The sequence below is a fragment of the Urocitellus parryii genome, chromosome 11 (assembly GCF_045843805.1).
Source record: "Urocitellus parryii isolate mUroPar1 chromosome 11, mUroPar1.hap1, whole genome shotgun sequence".
NCBI lineage: Eukaryota > Metazoa > Chordata > Mammalia > Rodentia > Sciuridae > Urocitellus > Urocitellus parryii.
In genome coordinates this window covers 17,332,883-17,353,907 of record NC_135541.1, presented here as the reverse complement: position 1 = coordinate 17,353,907, position 21,025 = coordinate 17,332,883, and the positions used below count along the sequence as shown (strand labels likewise).

The window sequence follows — 21,025 nt, the reverse complement described above, 5'->3', positions numbered from 1 at the left end:
TAATTTTTGACAGGTAATTCCTGCAATTCAGCATGAATTCACTATAAACAGTTCTTCCAAGAGACGCTCATCAAATAAAATCCTCCTATGACCATTATACCTCACTGGACTTAAACCTTGTTCTTCCTCATTATTGACTCTACACTAAATGTTAATTTATTAGTCTGTCATATACTCTGAAGTATATTTGAAAGCCAAAATCATTATCTTGTGATTTTTCTGTGTGCTTTCCATTACCTCAGGGTAATAGATGATTAAGACCTCCAGACAGGAAAAGTCCCAAGTCAGAAAAGTAAATGTCATGCTTTCATCTTCTTATCAAGCAACACATGGACTATACTAACACTTATTTCCTGGTACATCATATGTCACACAGTTGCAAACATTTTATTTTGGTTATACAACATACAGCCAATCTCTGGATATTTTTGTTTCTCTACTTTAGAATAACTCACCTCAAAATTGAACATAATTGAAACCAGACTATAATAGTTTCTCCAGACTTGATTTCCAAGAAGTAGTAAATTTTGAACCAACCAAACATAACATCAAAACTGTTTTTGTTTTTCTGGTTTTTTTTTTTTTTTTTTTTTGATGCTGGTGATTGAACCCAGGGGTACACTATCACTGAGCTACATCCCAAGCCCCTTTTATTTTTTATTGTGAGATAAGGTCTCGCTAGGTTGCTGAGGCTAGCCTCAAATTTGTGATCCTCCTGCCTCAACCTCCCAAATTGCTGGGATCACAAGCAAGGGCCACCATGCCCAGCTCTCAAAACAAGTTACTTCAACCATTTTCTTTCTTTTTTTTTTTTTTTAGTTGTTGAGAGACCTTTATTTTATTTATATGTGGTGCTGAGAATCAAACCCAGTGCCTCACACATGCCAGGCAAGTACCCTACCAGTGAGCCAGAGCCACAGCCCCATTTTCAAAAAATACTTTATTATCTGATTTCACATGTTGTACTTTAATGTTAGTTGCCTTAGTTTCATCATGCCCCTACCAATAATTATTCTGAAAATAATATTCAAAACAGGAAAAAGTAGTTTAATTTCAAGATTTAAACTGTTCACCCAATGTAAGATTTCTTTTAGAGCTGTGGTAGTTTGGCTTAAAGATAACCACCAACTACTCTTCCTATCCAGTATTTATCTCAAGATGAGGCCAGCCCTCCCAGACAGCCCCCAGATGATTGAAGCATCTCAGCTGAGCCACTAGACAGGAAAGCCAGGCCGGCTTGGATTGTTCCTCACTGTAACTTGACACCACACAAAACAAACACACTGCCAGAGCCCACACCACATGGAGTAGAAATGAGCCATTTCCACAGAGCCCTCTCCCAAATCCTGACCCACAGAATCATGAAGAATAAAATAGTTATTATTTTAAATCACTAAGTTTTGGGGTGGTTAATTGTGTAGCAATAGATAACTGAGAATGGGACCTTTTGATTCAAAATTATACAAGAAATCTCTCCCTCCCCATATTATTCAAGAAATCTCAAGGTTTTTAAAAAGCACTCTACCACAAAAGAAGGCAGAAATAGAGGAACTGAGGAAGAAGAAAGACATAAGACAAAGAAAACATAGTAAAATGGCAGATGTAAATTAAATGTAGATAACATTGGGCTGGGGATATAGCTCAGTGGTAGAACACCTGCCTAGCATGCATAAGGCCCTGGGTTCCATTCCTACAACTGCAAAAGAAAAACAAGTGCAAACAGATTAAAGTCCTAAAATAAAGAGCAGATGTTGCCAGAATGAATTAAAAATAAAACCCACTATCTGCTGTTTATAAGAAATTCACTTTAGAGTCAAAGAATCTACTAAAATAGATTGAAAATAAAAAAGAGTCTAGCACAGTGGCGCACGCCTGTAATCCCATAGGCTCAGGAGGTTGACGCAGGAGGATCACGAGTTCAAAGCCAGCCGCAGCAAAAGTGAGGTGCTAAGCAACTCACTGAGACCCTGTCTCTAAATAAAAATACAAAAAAGGGCTGAGGATGTGGCTCAGTGGTTGAGGGCCCCTAAATTCAATCCCCAGTACCAAAAGCACGTACACACACACAGAAAAAAGACGTGCAAAAATTAACTAAATATCAGACAAAATACACTTTAAATAAAAAACTACAAAATGTATAAGGAAGAATTTATACCATTTACAAACTCAGAAGAAAAAGAAAAGGAAGAGGAAGAAGAGACAACAATTCCTTATTATTCTATATATTACTCAGACACCAAAACCACAGACATTTAAAAAGAGAAAGAAAGAAAGAAAGAAAGGAAGGAAGGAAGGAAGGAAGGAAGGAAGGAAGGAAGGAAGGAAGGAAGGAAGGAAAAAGCTGTGATGTAACTCAGTGGTACAGATGCAAGGCCCTGTGTTCAATCTTCAGCACCACTCCATTCCCCAAAAAAGGAATACAAAATGGCATTCCTTATAAATTTAGATGCAGAAATCCTCAATAAAAGGCTGCAAACCAAATCCATAAGCATATAAGGATTATACACCATGATCAAGTAGAATTTATCCTAGGAATGCAAAGTTGGTTCAACATTTAAATTGTTAGTATATGAAAATCAATCAATACACCACATCAATAGAGTAAAAAGACAAAAGCCACATGATTATTTCAATAGACATCAAAAAAAGCATTTGGAAAAAATTCAATATTTTTTCATGATAAAAATACTCAAGAAGCTAGAGACAGAAAGTAACTTCCTCAACCAACAGAGTCTAAGAAAACAGTACAGCCCAAATGTCAATAGGTCAAAATGTCATATATAATACATCCCAAATAGACATTCCTAACAACAGAAGTTTATTCATACAGGAAAAATACTAATCTATTACATTTTTAAAAGAAATTAATAAAACTGAGTCTCAAAATAAGTCATATCTACAGAAATAAATTGATCATACTAGACATTCTGGTCCCTTGCTGCCAGTTTTTTGTAAGTTTGTTTTTAAGATTTATTTATTTATGTATCTTTAGTTTTAGGCGGACACATTATTTTGTTTTTACCTGGTGCTGAGGATCGAACCCAGTACCTCATGCATGCTAGGCGAGCGTGCTACCACTGAGCCACATCCCCAGCCCCATGTTTGTTTGTTTTAATATTTTTAGTTGCAGATGGGCACAATACCTTTATTTATTTATTTTTTTATGTGGTGCTGAGGATCGAACCCAGTGCCTCACACATGCCAGGCAAGTGCTCCACCACTGAGCCACAATCCCAGCCCTTGATACCAGTTTTATAGGAAATATTTTGGTTTTGCTGCCGCTATCAAATATTTTAAACTCAATCTATGTTTTTTATCATCCTGGAAGACAATTTGAGTCAGACATGGTGGCACATGCCTATAATCCCAGTGACTTAGGAAGCTGAGGAACATGAATCATAAGTTTGAGGCCAGCCTCAACAACTAGGTGAGATCCTTTCTCAAAATAAGAAATAAGGGCTAGAGTTATAGCTCAGTAGTAGAACACCCCTATTAAAACAGTTCAACCAAAAAAATAGATTAAAAAAGATAATCTGAGATCATTTAATATAGATGTATAGTCCTTAAGTTTTAAGAAATCAAAATAAATCTTAGGCCAGGCACAGTGGCACATGCCTGTAAAGTGCAGTAGCTTAGGAGGCTGAGGGAGGAGGATTGCAAGTTCAAAGCCAGCCTCAGCAACAGTGAGGCGCTAAGCAACCTCGTGAGACCGTCTATAAATAAAATACAAAATAGGGCTCAGGGAACCAAACGTTTCATCTGATCACAACAGGTCGTGTTTATCACCAACAGCCCCTGCTTAACTTTGGTACTGATTAAGTACCAGGATCTCCTCAAACAAAAGTCTTCAGAGAGAAAGCTGTAACAAACTAACTATAGTCCATTAGGTATCAAATCATATTAAGAGTCAAAGAATCAAAGAGGGTATTTATTAAGAACCTTTTTTTTTCACTTTTAGTTGTAGATGGACACAATACACTTATTTTACTTATTTTTATGTGGTGCTGAGGATCAAACCCAGTGCCTCACACATGCTAGGCAATACTCTACCACTGACCAGTGTAGAGTATTAAGAACTATTTTTGTCAAATCGCTGAGCTACACATCAAAATTATATCTGGGATAAATAGCAAAAAGGAAAGCCTCCTTTAGTCCATTCCATTCCACACCAAGTTTTGTGTTTCTCTTCTACAAATGACAGTTAGATACTCTGCGGGCAACTAGCATTCTCCCTGAAGTGTTGTTGAGACCTGCTGTTCATCACATGCAAGAAACGGGTCCTCTCTCGGATACAACCATAAGCTGGCAGGAATGAGAATCCCCTTTTTCTCTGTGTTTAGATATGCCAGATTTACTCTCAGGTAGAAGAGTTAAAGGTGGCTTCTGCCACTGGAAGTCAGAGACGTGTATGGCAAGTCAAGGAAAGGAGATACCCAAATAGAAAACAAACTGAAGAGGAGTGAATTTGATTTGAGGAGCCATGTTATATATGAGCGTACTAGTACTCAGTACCTATTTCTTCAGTAAAGTATGAAATGCTCCAGGCTGGCCTCAGCTGTGTACTACAGGAGTATCAAGAGAAGACTCTTCTCTGGGACAGAAAATTAAAGAGAAAACAGCACTCCCTGAGGTCAGCAAGGGATTCTCCAGGGGAAGGGGAAGTTCTAGGAACAAGCATCTTTGCTGTGAGCTCCAATTACTCCACCCCATGTACAGGATCTCCTCTAAAGCCAACTTTGGAGGACCCTGGCATTTATTTTATTGAGATAGAAAACATTTTTTCCCTATCAAAAACATAACTTTGCTGGGCCGGGTGGCACACACCTGTAATCCCAGCAGCTCTGGAGGCTGAGACGGTAGAATCCGAGTTCAAAGCCAGCCTCAGCAAAAAAAGAGGTGCTAAGCAACTCAGTGAAATCCTGTCCCTAAATAAAATACAAAATAGGGGTGGGGATATGGTTCAGTGGTCGAGTGCCCCTGAGTTCAATCCCCAGTACCCCAAAAATATATATACATATATAACCTTATTATAAACCCAGGTCTGACTCCTAAAACCCATATCCTTACTGGCTGCTTTACCACACACACTGCCTCCAAAATACTACTAATAGGCAAAAGCATGGGAGAGAGTCATCAAAGAGGAGAAAGGAAAAAAGAAGAGGGGGCAGGGAGAAAATTTCACCAAAATAATAAATGTTCTTTGTGGATGGAGTGTCAAAGATGGAAATATTTAAATTTGTTAGCATATTTGAAAAGCAGTGCCTGATACATAGCTAGCGTTTGATATATGTTAGAGCCAAGTAGAAAAATGCAGTCTTACCAAGCACAGTGGTGTACACCTCTAATCCCAGATGCAAGGCCCTGTGTTCAATCTTCAGCACCACTCCATTCCCCAAAAAAGGAATACAAAATGGCATTCCTTATAAATTTAGATGCAGAAATCCTCAATAAAAGGCTGCAAGTTCAAAGGCAGGACGACGCAAGTTCAAACTAGCCTCAGCAACTTAGCGAGGCCCTAAGAAACTCCCTGAGACCCTATCTCTAAATAAAATACAAAAATGGGCTGGAGATGTGGCTCAGTTGTTGAGTTCAATCCCCAGTATCCCCCCCCGCCAAAAAAAATGCTGTCTTAAATTTTAACTTTTGAAAAAGTACAATAATATTAGAATAGATATCTAATAACAAAAAAACTCTACATTTCCTTGTTGAAAAATTACTCTAGCTAAAAATAACTCACAATTAGATTGAGGCTATAACTACTGGGGGGTGTAACTCAGTGGTAGAGAACTTGCCTAAGCATGTGCAAGGCCCTGGGTTTGAACCCCAGCACCACAAGGAAAAACAACATTATTATCAGTTACGCATTTTAATAAAAAACAGGAACAAAATAGTCATTTCTCCAAAATGCATAAAAATAAAACTACATGTACACTCATGAATTTTTTAAACTACAAAATCATTTGCTTTTTCATTTACAACAAGGTATAACATCTTTTTGTAACTGCTAAAAGTCATGAAGATTAAAGGCACTTCAGATCTCAGGTGGCTTGTGCACCAGAAGTTCCTTGCAAAAACACTCTACCAACTCAAACCCCTTCCTGTTTTCAACTGTGTATGTATACTTTCACATCTGCTGCAAATGAGAAAAGCAACAATGGGGACATCAACCACATGACTCGGTCCTACCAAACCGGAAATGAAGCTATGAAGGCATGCTGACTATGAAATGGGTCTTTAGAATACTCACAAAAAGTCTTAAAAACATTAGTATTAAGTCCAAATCAAATCCAAACCATTTGCTTTCTATATAACTATATCATGTATTTACATATAATAATCATATAGACACACAGATACCTACTTTTAGTAGAAAAAGTTATGGTTTAAGATGTAAAAAAAAAAAATCATTCTTCTTAATTAAAGATTATTCTACCCCCTCCCTCATCTCTAAGAAAAGATTTTTATCAAAGGAGGGAAAAAAAAGAACATAAGGATCTCTATGTGACAGGCACATTGCAAGGTTTGGTTTTGTTATTACTATGTACTTCTGTAATATGGGTATTATCCTCATTACAGAAAAGGAAACAGAAGCATAGGGAAAAAAAGTATTTTCACAAGATCACAATTATTAAGAAATCATTGGTCCTGATAGAAGGCCTAGATCAAAATCACTCATTCCCCACTTGCTCATGGACATATTGAGTAAGCAAAGGTAATGAATGTCAGCTTTGAAAACTAGTTGCATAACTTAAAAAATTACTTAATTTTTAACCTGTTACCTAAAATAGGAAATGGCATTAAGAATACCTAGATTAAAGAGCTGTGGTAAGGTTAAATGACTAATATTTATCTGTTGCCAGGTACTGAGCCACATCCCCAGCCCATTTTTGTATTTTATTTAGAGATAGGGTCTCAGGGAGTTTCTTAGGGCCTCGCTAAGTTGCTGAGGCTAGCTTTGAACTTTCGTCCTCCTACCTCAGCCTCTTGAGCCCCTGGAATTAGAGGTGTACACCACTGTGCCTGGTAAGACTGCATTTATTTGTGTATTTGTGTGTGTGTGTGTGTGTGTGTGTGTGTGTGTGTGTGTGTGTGTGTGTTGCAGGGGATTGAATCTGGGGCCTAGGCAAGCTCTCCTCTACCTCTAACTACATCCTCAGACTTTTTATTTTTACACAGGGTCTAAGTTGCCCAGGCTGGCCTCAAACTCTGAATTCTCCTGCCTCATTCTCTGTAGTAGCTATGTAGTAGCCTGCACCACCGTGCCCAGCTCATATATTTAACTTTTTAATCATCATAAAATGTTAAAAGATATAGAAATATCCCTATACTATAGAATAAGTAAACTGATTAGCCCAAAGTTATTAAAGAGTGATACAACCAGAATTTAAAACTAGGCACTCAAGCCTCAGAGCACAAACTCTTTAGCACCTATATCATATCTAAAAGCACACAACATAGAGCCTGGCTCATAATAAATCATCAATAAACACTAGCATCATTAGTTTACCTGGCACATAATAAGCACCCAAGAATGGCTGAAATGTGTGGAACCAAGTAGAAGAGCCAGAATCCCAACCCAGGTTTTATTCTGTGCTTGTTACATAACTGCATATTTTTCCATGACACAGAGCCTCTATTCCTAAGTTTTTGAGTACATGACCAATCTTTTTTTTCCCCAGTACTATGGCTAGAACCCAGGGCCTTGGATAAGTGCTCTAACACTGAACTACATACAGCCCAAGCCATTTAAAAAAATTTTTTTTTCCTCCGGGACTGAGGATTAAACAAACATAGGGCCTTTGAATGCTACGGCAAGGGCTCCACCATTGGGAGCCCTTTTCTTCTTCTTTTTTTTTTTTTCTTTTTAATTTTATTTTGAGGCAGATACCTCCTGCTGATTTATCCAGGCTGGCTTCAAATTTGCAATCCTCTTGTCTCAGCCTCCTGAATAGCTCAGATTACAGGCTTGCAACACCATCCCCAACTCAAATCATTTCTAATACTAGATCATGAAACTCCCTTAGGACAGGGATTAGTGATCACATATACCCACATCGTTCTCCTCATTGTGCATAATCAATATGCACTAAATGAATGATCATGTCATTCCTCTGTTCCCAAGAATTCCTGTATCAGAATAAAATGCACAGTCATTAATGTAACCAATAAGGCACTACATGACACGCTCCTTCTACGTACTGCATTTCTGAACTCAACTCCTACCATTTCCCCTCTATCATTTTTTTATCTTTTTTCTTCAGTACTTGGCTTTGAACTCAGGAGTGCTTTACCACTAAGCTACATTACCAGCCTTTTATTTATATATATATATATATATATATATATATATATATATATATATATTTTTTTTTTTTTTTTTTTTTTTTTTTTTTTTATTTTCATACAGGCTCTTGCTAAACTGCTGAGGCTGGCCTCAAACTGGTGATCCTTTTGCCTTGGCCTCCTCGTAGCTGAGATTACAGACGCATGCCATAGTATCTGGCTCCTCTAGATCTTCTCTTTTTTTTTTTCCTTTAATATTTTGTTTTAGTTGTAGTTGGACACAATACCTTTATTTTATTTTTATGTGGTGCTGAGGATTGAACCCAGCACCCCACACGTGCTAGGCGAGCACTCTACCACTGAGCCACAGGCTCAGCCCCTCCTCTAGATCATTTTGACCCATGATGCTGGCTTATTTAATGCTTCTCAAACACACCAAACATGGTAACCTTTGCACTTATGGTACCTTCTGCCTAAATCTTGTCCCCAGATACCTGCATGGCTCACTGTCTTATTCCATTCAGGACTCTGCTCAGATTTCACCTGGTCAAGAAAAATCATCTCTGACCACTATTTTCTATATCCATTCCACCTTTCTTATTCTGCTTCCCTGACCCTCATTAAAATCATAAGGTGCCTTATGTTTATCCTTGACTTGTGTATTTATTATTTGTCCTCTCCCACTAAAATATAAACTCTACGATAACAGTGTTATGTCCCAAGTTACTTAGAACAGTACATGATTAATAGTAGACAACCAATATTTATTAAATGAATAAATAATAGATGTAGCAGTCATCTATTGCTGTACAATGAATTACCCCAAAACTTGATGGGTTAAAACAACAAGCATTTATTATCTCTCAGTTTCCTTGGGTTACTAACCCAGGAATGACTTAGCTAAATGGCTCTGGCTCAGGATTTCCTGTGAAACTGCAGTTGAGTTGTCAATCAGGTTCACATTCATTTTAAGACTCATCTCTGCCCACAGAGGTTGCTTACAAGCTCGCTCACATGCCGATATCAGGCCTCAGGAGAGCCACTTTCAAGCTCACTGACAGACCTTGGTTTCTCACTGGGGGGGCCTCTCCACATACTGCCTAATATGTTCTCAGGATATGGCAGCTATAACGAGGGAGAGAGCCAGAGAGTGCCAACACAGTAGTAAGAGCCTATGATAACCTAATCTTGGAAGTGACATCCCACTACTTTTTCTGTATTCCATTCACAAGGAGTCACTAGGTCTCACCCAACTCAAGGGGAGGGGATCATACAAGGGTATGAATACCAGGAAGCAGGGATCATTCATGCCATCTTAAAGGCTACCCACCACAGTAGACACCCCCCAAAAAAATTTTTTAAGCCCTGCCCTTTGTCTATCTGACATATTCTTTAGTTATACAATCGTTCATCTCCATGCTAGTCTTTTCAATCTTACAAAATACCAGCAGGATTATGTGAACTATTAAACATTTCTCTTTAACCAGTGTTTATTACAGTCATTTTAGAGATCCAACAGTTAGCAAGGGTAAATCAAAAAAGTACCTTAAAGAAAAAAGCATTATTGGGTAAATCTTCTATGATCATATATACCCACAGCAAGCCCAGTAGATTGACACAAACCTTTTCATTTAATTACATAGGCATTGTCTTTAGGGGATGGGATGGCACTTAATAAAACATCAGCTTTTATTGTTAAAGAAATTGATAAAAATTCAAAAATTATTTAGTAAGTTAGAGGAAATATTAGGCACCATAGTTAAGAAATAAGGCTATTTATACATACCTAATGATGAGAATAAAAAAGTGTACCACCAAAAAATAAAACAAAAATTACCTTAACCAAGCACAAACCAAATCCCAAAATAATCCTTATTGTTATTATGTTCCACTGCCAAGTAAATTGCAACTCTGTAAATCTAATTTTAGGAACAAAAAATAATACAAGATATCAGACTTACCAAGAACTGAGGAAAGCCTATGAAATATACGAGCAAAAGGTACCTATTATCTTCCTTTTCTTCCCTAATTTAAATCTTCCAGGTTAATTTTTAAGAGCTGACTTTTTTTTGTAACCCCCAAGGATCAATGAATGCTAAAACCAATGGGAAATGGTGAATAGGATATTTACTAATTGGGGAACAGGATATTTACTATGTCCAAGTATCACCACAAATATTTAAAATCTACCTTTACCACAAAGAAATTTGGTGGTTATCATTTTAATTAGGTGACCAAAATTAGCATCACTAATTGTAGGAAAGCCTGACATGAACTTCCTGATGTGATGCAGAATGAAAATCATAGCATCATCTATGAAGAACTCGGGCCAAAAATGCTTAAGTCTAATCAAACCCACAGAGATTACTTCCAGTTTTCAGGAAACAAAGCAGATAGGGGAACAGATTAAAACTTAAGGGAACAATCAGACAAATCCAAAACAGGCCACCCTACAAGTCAACTGGCACCAGGACTCATCAAAGCTAACGACAATTAGAGATCACAAGTACTGTTCTAGACTAAAGGAAACGAAAGTGATATAATCAGCCTGTCTCAGTGGGCATTCCTGTAATCCCAGCTGAGGCAGGAGAATCGAAAGTTCAAGACCAGCCTGCACAATTTAATGAGACCCTGTCTCCATAAATGAAAAGGATTTGGGGATTAGCACAGTGGTAGAGTGCCCCTACATTCAACTCCAGTGCAAAAAAAAAAAAAAAAGTACAAATATTTAAACAAAACTAACTAGGAAATATACATATGAGTTGTATATTAGTTGAATATTGGTTGATATTATAGAAATGTTCATTTTCTTAGGTATGATAATAGTGTTGTGGTTATACAGCATAATAGCTTTATTCTTAGGAGATGCATACCAAGGCGTATGAGACCTTTAACTTATTTTCTAAGAAAATATCACACAGAGAGAGAGAGAGAGAGAGAAAGAAAAAAAGAGATTATCTGAAGCAGAGTCAGTATCAGAACCCAGGTATTAAATCTTAACTATCCTGGAGTTCACATTCTCACTAACACTATAGTGTGCCTTAAGTTATGGATTTAGCAAATGTACTAAACAATGTCTGCGTTTGGGGAAATATGAAGGGTAATTAAAGACATGATATTTATCCTCTGCCTTCTAGAAGCTAATACAATCTCATTGGGGAGTACCAGTTTTATATGACAAGTCTGCTATATAAAAAATGAGTACTGTCATTGCTGGTGGGACTGCAAATTGGTGCAACTGCTCTGGAAAGCAGTATGGAGATAAACTTGGAATGGAACCACCATTTGACCCAGCTATCCCACTCCTTGGTTTATACCCAAAGAAATTAAAATCAGAATACTACAGACATAGTCACAGACACGTCAATGTTTATAGCAGCTCAATTCACAATAGCTAAACTATGGAACCAACCTAGATGTCCTTCAATAGATATAAAGAAAATGTGATATTCTCTAAAATACAAAATAGGGCTGGGGATGTGGCTGAGTGGTCGAGTGCCCCTAAATTCAATCCCTAGTACAAAAATAAATAAGTAAATAAAAAAAGAAAATGGGGGTATATATGTGTGTGTGTATATATATATATATATATATATATATATATATTCAATAGAATATTACTCAACTTTAAAGAAGAATGAAATTATGGCTTTTGACAGTAAATGGATGGAGTTGGAGAATATCATGCTAAGCGAAATAAGCCAACCCCCAAAAACCAAAGGCAGGATGTTTTCTCTGATATGCAGATGCTAATTCACAATAAGGGCAGGGTGCAGCACTGGGAAGAACAGAGTTACCTTAGATTAGGTAGAGGAGAGTGAAGAGAGGGGAGGGGAGGAGACATGAGACATGGGATAGGAAGGACAATAGAATGAAACAGACATTATTACCTTTTGTAAATATTTGACTTCATGACCAATGTGATTCTACAACATGCACAATCAGAAAAATGAGAAATTATATTCCATCTATGTATGATATATCAAATTACATAAATGCAATGTACTGTCATGTATAACTAATCAAAACAATTTTTTAAAAATGAGTATTATAAGAGTTATTAAGAAGCCAGGCACAGTGGCACATACCTGTAATCCCAGCATCTCAGGAGGCTAAGGCAAGAGGATCATAAATCAAAGTCAGCCTCAACAATTTAATTGCCCTAAGCAACTGTGGCTCAGTGGTTAAGTGCCCTGGGTTTAATCCCCAGTACCAAAAAAGAAAAGAAAAAGAAAAGAAAAGAGAGAGTTCACAAGATGACACCAATAAAGCTTCAGAGAATAAGACATCTTTGAAATCTCTTCTCAAGCAGGCTTCTTATTCTTGGCCTCCTTTCTCTCAAGTACCTCTGTTTTACTTTTCCACTTGGCAACAACTGACAATTTTCTACCTAACAAAATTATCTGGAGACAACCTAAACATAAAATGCATGTTTTGCCTACTTGGAACACAGGATATAATTTTTTAAAATAAAGCACTATTTACATTTCCACTGGAAAAGCCACTAATATACTATGCAGATTTTCTTGCTTCCCAAAGCAATTGTTATTTCAAGTGTTAAGGATGCCAGAAAGCCTGAAGATTTAAAAATAACCTAACAAAGCGCTCAGTCCAATAGCAGATGGAAAGAAATTACTCTAAAGACACATGTGTAGGAGGACATATATACAATATCATATGACATCATGCAAAAGGTTTATATAATTACATAATACTATCAAGATTGGCAGAACGCTGCAGGGAGTAAGCCAGTTACTCTGTCAATTCTCTGAATCATTAAAAAAAGAGAGAAAAGGGCAAAAGACAGCAAGTGGGTGGTAGCAGAAAAAAAAAAAAAAGGCTTCACTTTAAGTAATCTTCCATGTGTCCCTCTTGCATGCTGAAATGGTTGGCAGGTAAAATTTGAGGGCTTAAATCATTGGAGCTCTCGACAGTTCTGCCTGTGTCCATATGGCCAAAAAATGGAGGGTTGGAGAGGGGTGAATTTCAACAATCTGTACCAAGTATTATCAAGGTGAAACACTCTTCACTTGAATATATGTGGAACTTTAAACCGGCAAATTATAATACACATTTGGCACATAAATTAAAATACCATTTCTTTACAAAATGATACACTGAAAGATAAATCATTAAGATCTCATTGTATTAAAATGATTCTAAGGGCTGGGGATGTGGCTCAAGCGGTAGCGCGCTGGCCTGGCATGCGTGCGGCCCGGGTTCGGTCCTCAGCACCACATACAAAGATGTTGTGTCCGCCGAGAACTAAAATAAATAAATAAATAAATTCTCTCTCCCTCTCTCTCCCCCCCCCTCTCTTAAAAAAAATAAAAATAAAATAAAATAAAATAAAATGATTCTAAGAGGATTACTCAAGAAGTTGTGTAAGCACTAGTAACTGTACATCAATAACTGATCCTTGACTTTGTATTGAATATTCTTTTTTTTAATATTTATTTTTTAGTTGTAGGTGGACATAATATCTTTATTTCATTTTTTTTTTTTTAATGTGGTGCTGAGGTTTGAACCCAGTGCCTCATGTGGGCTTGGCAAGCACTCTACCACTGAGCCACAACCCCAGCCCCCTGAATGTTCTTAAATATACATTTCTATTCCATTTGTGGGTTCTACTTTAAATTTAACCAATTCAAAATAACCTTATGGATCCCACACTGCCAAAAATAAATAAATAAATAAAACAACAATAACCCTATGCTTTAAGGTAGTTATATCACTAAGAGTTTCTCACTTGAAGCTTTTATATCATATTTTGTATGGCATAATTAAGACATTTTCAAAATATAATGCATAAATACAAGCTTTTAATATAATTAATATAAGTAAATCTCAGTCTATGTTGTAAATTACAATTCAGGCATATTGAGGATTTGCATTAGGATTTTTGTGGAGGATGGAAGATATGAGGAGGAAGTGGGGTTGCATTTATAAATCATAATTAGGGCTGGGGATGAAGCTCAGTGGCAGAGCACTTGCCTAGTATACGTAAGGCCCTGAGTTTAATCCCCAGCACCACAAAAAATAAAAATCACAATTAACTATTAAAACATATTTATCCTATTTTATTTTCACCTATTTTCCAAAAAATGTTCCTGTCCCTATTAATAGATATTATTAGATAACAGAATTATGTATACATATTGAATATAGAATTAGATCATATTAAAAGCACCTTATTTATCAATATAAACTCATAGTCATATTTCCCATCCAGTCCATCAATCTTGTCCCTTCCTACCCACTCTGCCAAGATTACTTAAACCCTTCCTGAGCTCCACTTCACATAGCTCAGAAACTACCTTAATCTCTACAAATAGAGCTCATGCTAGGAATCAAAAATAATAGGAGAGGGCTTAGATTAATTGAGTAGAAGTGACCCAAGAGTCCTCAGCCATGGAAGGGGAAGAGTAGTAATTTAATAAGTAATCACAGTTTAATCCATATGGATTTATATTGGAGATAACCAAGAGATAATTGAAAAAAGAGAACTTGTCTTCATAAATGCAATAATAAAATAATAAATGAACATAATGCCAGAAAGTCTATGTAGAATGGACTTTAAGGGATTATAATCTAATTGTAAAGAAAGAAAATATCTGCACATCAAGCTGTCAGTTTCCCTACTCAGATTGCACGTTTACTTTAGGCAACTGGGGGCTGATAAAGATTGGGGGTAGGAGATAGTAAAGTCCCTTCAAGCCATTCCTAAAATTATTTTGGCCACACATGGCATGCTGCTTTTCTCCAAAGGTCAAAGAGTATCATATACTTCAAGGTGGGAACAATTCATTTAAATAAAAATAACTAGCAAAAATAAGTATAACAGACTTTCATCACAATCAGATTTTCCTACTAAACTTTCCTGAAACCAACATTTGAAGTACAGTGTGACAGTTCTAAATGAGATCAGTACGTAACATAAAATACCCAAGTTCTCCTTTCTAATGCCTCCAATTTCTGAATACTGTTCATTGCTATAGTTTTCCCTTTATCCTTCTCGCAGTGTATTCATTAAATAGCAGCAGAGGAAACCAAAATACTAATCTAACCCAGTGTGTACACCAGAGTATTTGTTACACTGCATTTTACTGAACACACCATGAATCTCCTCACACACAAAAAAAGACACATAGTAAGCCACTAGTAACAAACCAAGAAATATAAATGAACAATAGAAAGTAACAAATATATTTGATATCTGCCTCTCCTCTAGCTAAAAGCTAAGTGCAATGAAGCTATACCTTCCCAAAATTCAGGATCCTGTGTAAGTAAGACCTATAACTGATCAATACACGGGCCTACTCTAAAATTTTCACCTTTGGGGGCTTTATTCAGAGAAAAAAACAAAGTTGTTCAAAAGAAAAAAAGATTAGAATTATTGTTGTTTAGCTGGCAAGCAAAATAAAGTGATTCTCTGCAAGCAAAATAAAGTGATTCTCTGCTCAAGCAATCAGGGAAAAAAACAAGTCCTTTATAGGTATCGATGAATGCACATCTGAATATGCATTTGACCAATCACAAACTTGATGAGACTCTTGGAAAATTACCCTGGCAGCACTGTCACCACTGGCCTGCTTCTCAGATAACAAGGAAACAGACTGTGATTTAAACGTATGCTACCCATGATTTCAAAAACAAACTCAGACCCTGATAGCCATTGATATTTTAGTTATGAAATCAGATCACCAATATTAAATTATATTTGAATATTCAAAAATAATGAGCAAACCCTAGCAATCACATCAAAAAATTACAGACCACATATTTTAGATCACAATCTGATGGTAAGCATATCAAAGTACCTGCAGAGAATTCAAGAATCCTGTGGCTTTTAGGCAATGCTTGTGATGAGCTTAACTCTGAAGGCTAGCTATGTAATTTTCAAAAATGTTAAACTCAAGCTATCTACAAGAAAATATCACACTGGTGAACTTCAAATGTGGGGCACAAACCTGACAAAAATAACAAGAAAAATATATAGGTCATAGCTCAACAAAATGCCACAACCACTTCTTTCAGAGGAAATAGTAATAATTTCAAATCATTTGTTAGGTATTGCTTAGAACTATTTCTTTTTTTAATATTTATTTTTAGTTATAGGTGTACATAATATCTTTATTTTATTTTCATGCAGTGCTGAGGATCGAACCCAGGGCCTTACGCATGGTAGGCAAGTGTTCCTCCTCTGAGCCACAACCCCAGCCCCTGCTAAGAACTATTTCTTAAGGAGAAAAGATGAAAGTACCTTCATCATTTCATAAATATGAAAAGATCTGAACATTTTTTGTTATTCTTACATAAAACACTGTATCACCTTTCTTCTTTCTTTCTTTCTTTTCTTTTTTTTTTTTTCCCCTGTGATACAGAATCTAGATATATTGCCCAGGTTGGCCTCAAACTCCTGGACTTAAGTGATCCTCCTTCCTCAGGCTCCCAAGTAGCTGGGATCATCTTCACACACCAGTGTCCCACCAGGATAACCATACCTCAAAACTTATATTTGAGGACTGGGGATGCAGCTCAATGGTCAAATACTTGCCCAGCATCCATGAGTCCCTGGGTTCAATGCCAAGCACCACAGGAAAAAAAAAAAAAAAGATAATAATAAAAACATGTTTGTTCCTAATATCTACTTCTTGAACACTATAAATACAACTTGGGTACTCAACAAACTTTAAAAAGATATTGGCCCTTAAAAGAGGCAGAAAAAGAACAGATACAGAAAGCAAGCAATGATCGACCTAAAAAATAAAACTTTTCATTAGCTTGGTCTATTTGCAGACAGCTAGAGTTTCCAAGTATTAAACCTGTCAGTCTGGGCTGGGATTGTGGCTCAGCAGTAGAGCTCCTGCCTAGCACAGGCGGGACCTGGGTTCGATCCTTAGCACCACATAAAAATAAAGGCATTGTGTTGTGTCCATCTACACCAAAAAATAAATATTAAAAAAAAAAAACTTGTCACTGGAGTTTTTAGCTCTGTGTAGCATAGAAGCCTAAAGGGTTTTCTTATTCTATCATCAGCTATTAATACATTGATGAGGCATTTAGAATTTAAATTCTTTAAACAAACATCTGTTAAAGAAAACTCAACTGGTTGGCCATAGTAATGAAGCTCAAAGAAAATACAAAGCAATCAATTAAAATAAAATTTGGGGGCTGGGGTTGTGGTTCAGCGGTAGAGCGCTTATCTAGCAGGTGTGAGGCACTGGGTTCAATCCTCAGCACCGCATAAAAAAAAAAAATGAAGGTATTGTGCCCATCTACAACTTAAAAAAAAATTAAACTTTGTCAAATATAAAAAAGAAAGAAAAGAAAATATGAAGCAAAACAAAAAAATCCATCGAGTTCCTTCTATATAGAGCACTTTTTTTTTTTTTTTAAGTTGGAGGTGGACACAATACCTTTATTTTATATATGTGGTGCTGAGGTTCGAACCCAGGGCCTCACACACTCTAGAAGAGTGCTCAACCGCTGAGCCACAGCCCCAGCCCCTACATAAAGCACTTTACCCCCATTTCAAATAACTGATATTTGGAACATTTTTAAGGTAAGAGAACTGAAAATATTCAAGAGGAATATATATGACAAGTGTGGATGGAACTGTATGACCAAAGGTACAGAAAGAAATTTGGTTAGAGAATAAAAGAATACAAGTGGAAAGGTTTTTGAGCATGGTGGTAGATGCGTGTAATCCCAGAGGTAGGAGGATCCCAAGTTCAAGGCCAGCCTCAGCAACTTAGCAACTCAGTGAGACACTGTCTCAAAATAAAAAGTAAAAATGGACTGGGTAGGTTGCTCAGTGATGAAGTACCCCTGGGTTCAATTCCTGGTACAAAAAAGAGAAAAGGTGGAAAGGTAGATTGGGCCATATTGTGCAAGAAATAACCTATAAGACACCTGGTACAAAACACTAGCATAATGTTGAATGAATTTTTGGCGAGTTCTGAAGATTAAAAACATTTATTTATAAACGCGAATACAATTATACAGGTGGGGGAATAAAGTTTTGAATAAAGTTTTATTAGAATCAGAAGACTAGTGTGTTGAACTTAGATCCAACAATGAATTTATTTTTAATAGTGGCAAAGATATAATAGTGTACTTGTTTCCCTGGGGATATGAATTATGCCTATCTTTACTTTAATTGTAAGTTTCTGGTAGAAAGCATTCTGAATTAGCACTTACATTCCAAGGCAATCTGATGTTCAGCTATTATATCCATTTTTTTTAATCTGCCATTTATTGAGTGCTTACTGTGTCCAGATATTCTGTCATGTCCAATACATGATGGTATTAATAAGAGACTAGCTTATAAAATCAAAAATTTTACAGCTGTCAAAGAATGTACCATCTTCAATTTACAGAAAAAGAAAACAAAGAATATGTGTTTCCTTAAAAAGGGTTAATTCTACATTAACAAAATTGGATGAGAATTACATAAAGGATATGCACATCCTGCTTGATTAACAGGATCAAACCAACTAAAAAATCTTTCCAGGACTGAGAATACAACAAACAGTACTGAGTACAGTATATCCTCAAGAGAGTATAAATCTACTATAATAATATCTAAGACACAAGACATAACCATTTCTTGCAATTTTCCCTAAAAACAGAAGGAACAAAATAGCAGCTGTGAAATCACCCAGAGTACTAAAAAAAGCTCAGCATCTAAAAAAAAAAAAAAAAAAAAGGAAGAAAAAAATCTCCTAATCAGCAACACATGCCAAAAGACATCTCCATAGACTAGTCATTTATGGTAGGGTACAGTTAGAGAAACAACAGGATGACAGTCGCTATCATGTGGTCAGAAACCAATCCGTCAGCAATTTGTTTCACGTGAGATCACTTTCTCTCTCAAGAGAATCCCTGTTCCTGGGGAAAACGACCCTGTTTTGGCAAAACCTCCCCAGGAATAATGGCCTGGTGATGAATCTCAGAGGGCGAGCCTAGATCCAGTCTCTCCACAGGTACAGCGGCCCAGCAAGCATGAGGAAATATTTCCAAGCCGACAGATGCGCGAACTGAAAAAGGAGGTCACGATGCTCAGAGAATAGATTTAACCCTTTGCTCACTGGGAACCTGAAGACGAAAGGGGAAAGCATTGGATCCCGAGGGTCTGGAGATTTTTTTTTTTTCTTTTTTTTTTTTTTTTTTAACGATGCAGGTGTCTGTGGCGGGAAGGCTCAGATTCTGCCCGACTCCCATCGCTCCGCAGCTGCACCCAACACCTTCGCCGTCGGAAACACGCGATTCCCCACACCTGGTTTCCTTCCACGGCTCCTGCCCACCGTGCAATGACTGACAGGCCCGAGGGGACCGAGTTCCCCGAGGCAGAAACGCAGCCCAAGCCTAACTTTGAAACGCCGCCCCGGCACACCACTGCCCCTTCCTCAGCAGCTCCCCGCCCGCCCCGCGCTCCTCGGGCCGCGTCCTGGCTCCAGCCCTCTGCGCTGGGGCGTGCGGACGAGGCCCCCCCCCCGGCGGTAGAGCCCGCGCCCCCAGCCCGGGGCCTGCTGGGGGCTGGAGACAAAGAGGCGGCGGTGCCGCCGCGGCCGCCAGGACCGTCCCCTCGGGGACAGCGCCGCGCCCCCGGACTCGCGCGCCGCCGCCGCCGTCTCGCCTCGCCTCACCGGTAGCTCCCGGGCCCGGGATCCCGCGCCTGCAGCTGCTACAGCCCGATGAACAATGGCAGGAGGCGGCGCCGGCGTCCGAGGCTCGGGTCCTCTGCGGCTCGCGGGCCCGCCGGCTGCTAGCTGCCTGGCTGGCTGACTAAACCCGCTGGCGGAGGGAGGGAGGGAGCGAGCGAGCGAGCTAGCAGCCCCGGCGCGCGCCCTCCCGCCTTTCCTCCGCGAGGCGAGGCCGGCCGGTCCCGCAGCCCGCCCGCCCGCGCGCGCCCCTCCCCCTCGGTTCGCCACAACATTGTAGTAAACTTCTATTGGACCACGAGGGAGGGAAGGAGGGGGCCGGGCCCGCGGCCCGCCAGCCCATTGGCTGAAGCCGAGTTCGGCCTCCTCTGGCCTCCCCCCGCCCCTAAGCCGGTTAGGAGAGGGGAGGGGAAAGAAAAAAAGGGGGTAAAGGCGAGGGGCTAGCTGCTGTGCGCACGCGCGAGTCGAACCCGGTCTGGTGTTCCGGGCTTCCAGCAGCACCCACGTGGGAAATGAGGCAGTTAGTATCCTGAACCAAGGTGAGGCCTTTTCCCCCTAGAGGAGGGCCGTGTTAAAGGTCGAGATTCGGAGGTCCCAGTTAAATCAGAACTCACTTAGAGACGCTGCCAGGCCACCCCAAGGGACTGCCCCCTAATGTACCTAGTAACCCTGGGTGGGTCACTCAGCTTCTCTGGGCCTCAGTTTCCCCATCTACTAGCTTGACCTCTCCAGGCGCCTCTCCAACCCAGACATTCGACAACACTCTACCTCTCTTGGCAGCTAAGCTGAAATGGAAGCGCAATGTTGAGAACGCGCCAAGATTCCACTTCTGGTGCATTCAAGATTCACCTAATTTCACCCTAGCACCCTCAGAATCATTAAGGAAAACAACAACAACAAAAAAAAAGCTAGCTTCCAAGGTCTGGTTTCCAAATGAGTTTAGGGTTTCTCTGACAATTGCCTGGTGTGCATTTATTTCCCTCCAGAAGTTTTAGAGGCCCCTTGACCCTTCATACTCCTTGCCAGGCAGGTCTCTAAACAGGCTGCAGCTCCACAGCAGAAAGAAGGCTCTGTTT

At 38.7% G+C, this 21,025-nt stretch overlaps 1 protein-coding gene across 8 annotated transcripts in view; it reads right to left on the bottom strand.

Moving 5' to 3' along the window:
• Window positions 1–20,139, bottom strand: part of Epb41 (erythrocyte membrane protein band 4.1) — a 155,132-nt gene extending 134,993 nt beyond the window's left edge. For 5 of the 8 annotated variants that reach the window (XM_077791125.1, XM_077791126.1, XM_077791129.1 and 2 more), the window contains exon 1: window positions 19,935–20,138. The gene's annotated coding sequence lies outside the window, so the exon portion shown is untranslated. Of the gene's footprint in view, window positions 1–19,934 lie in introns of all 8 variants that reach the window. The other 3 variants (XM_077791123.1, XM_077791124.1, XM_077791130.1) reach the window with 2 other exon arrangements.
• Between the last annotated feature and the right edge of the window lie 886 nt (window positions 20,140–21,025).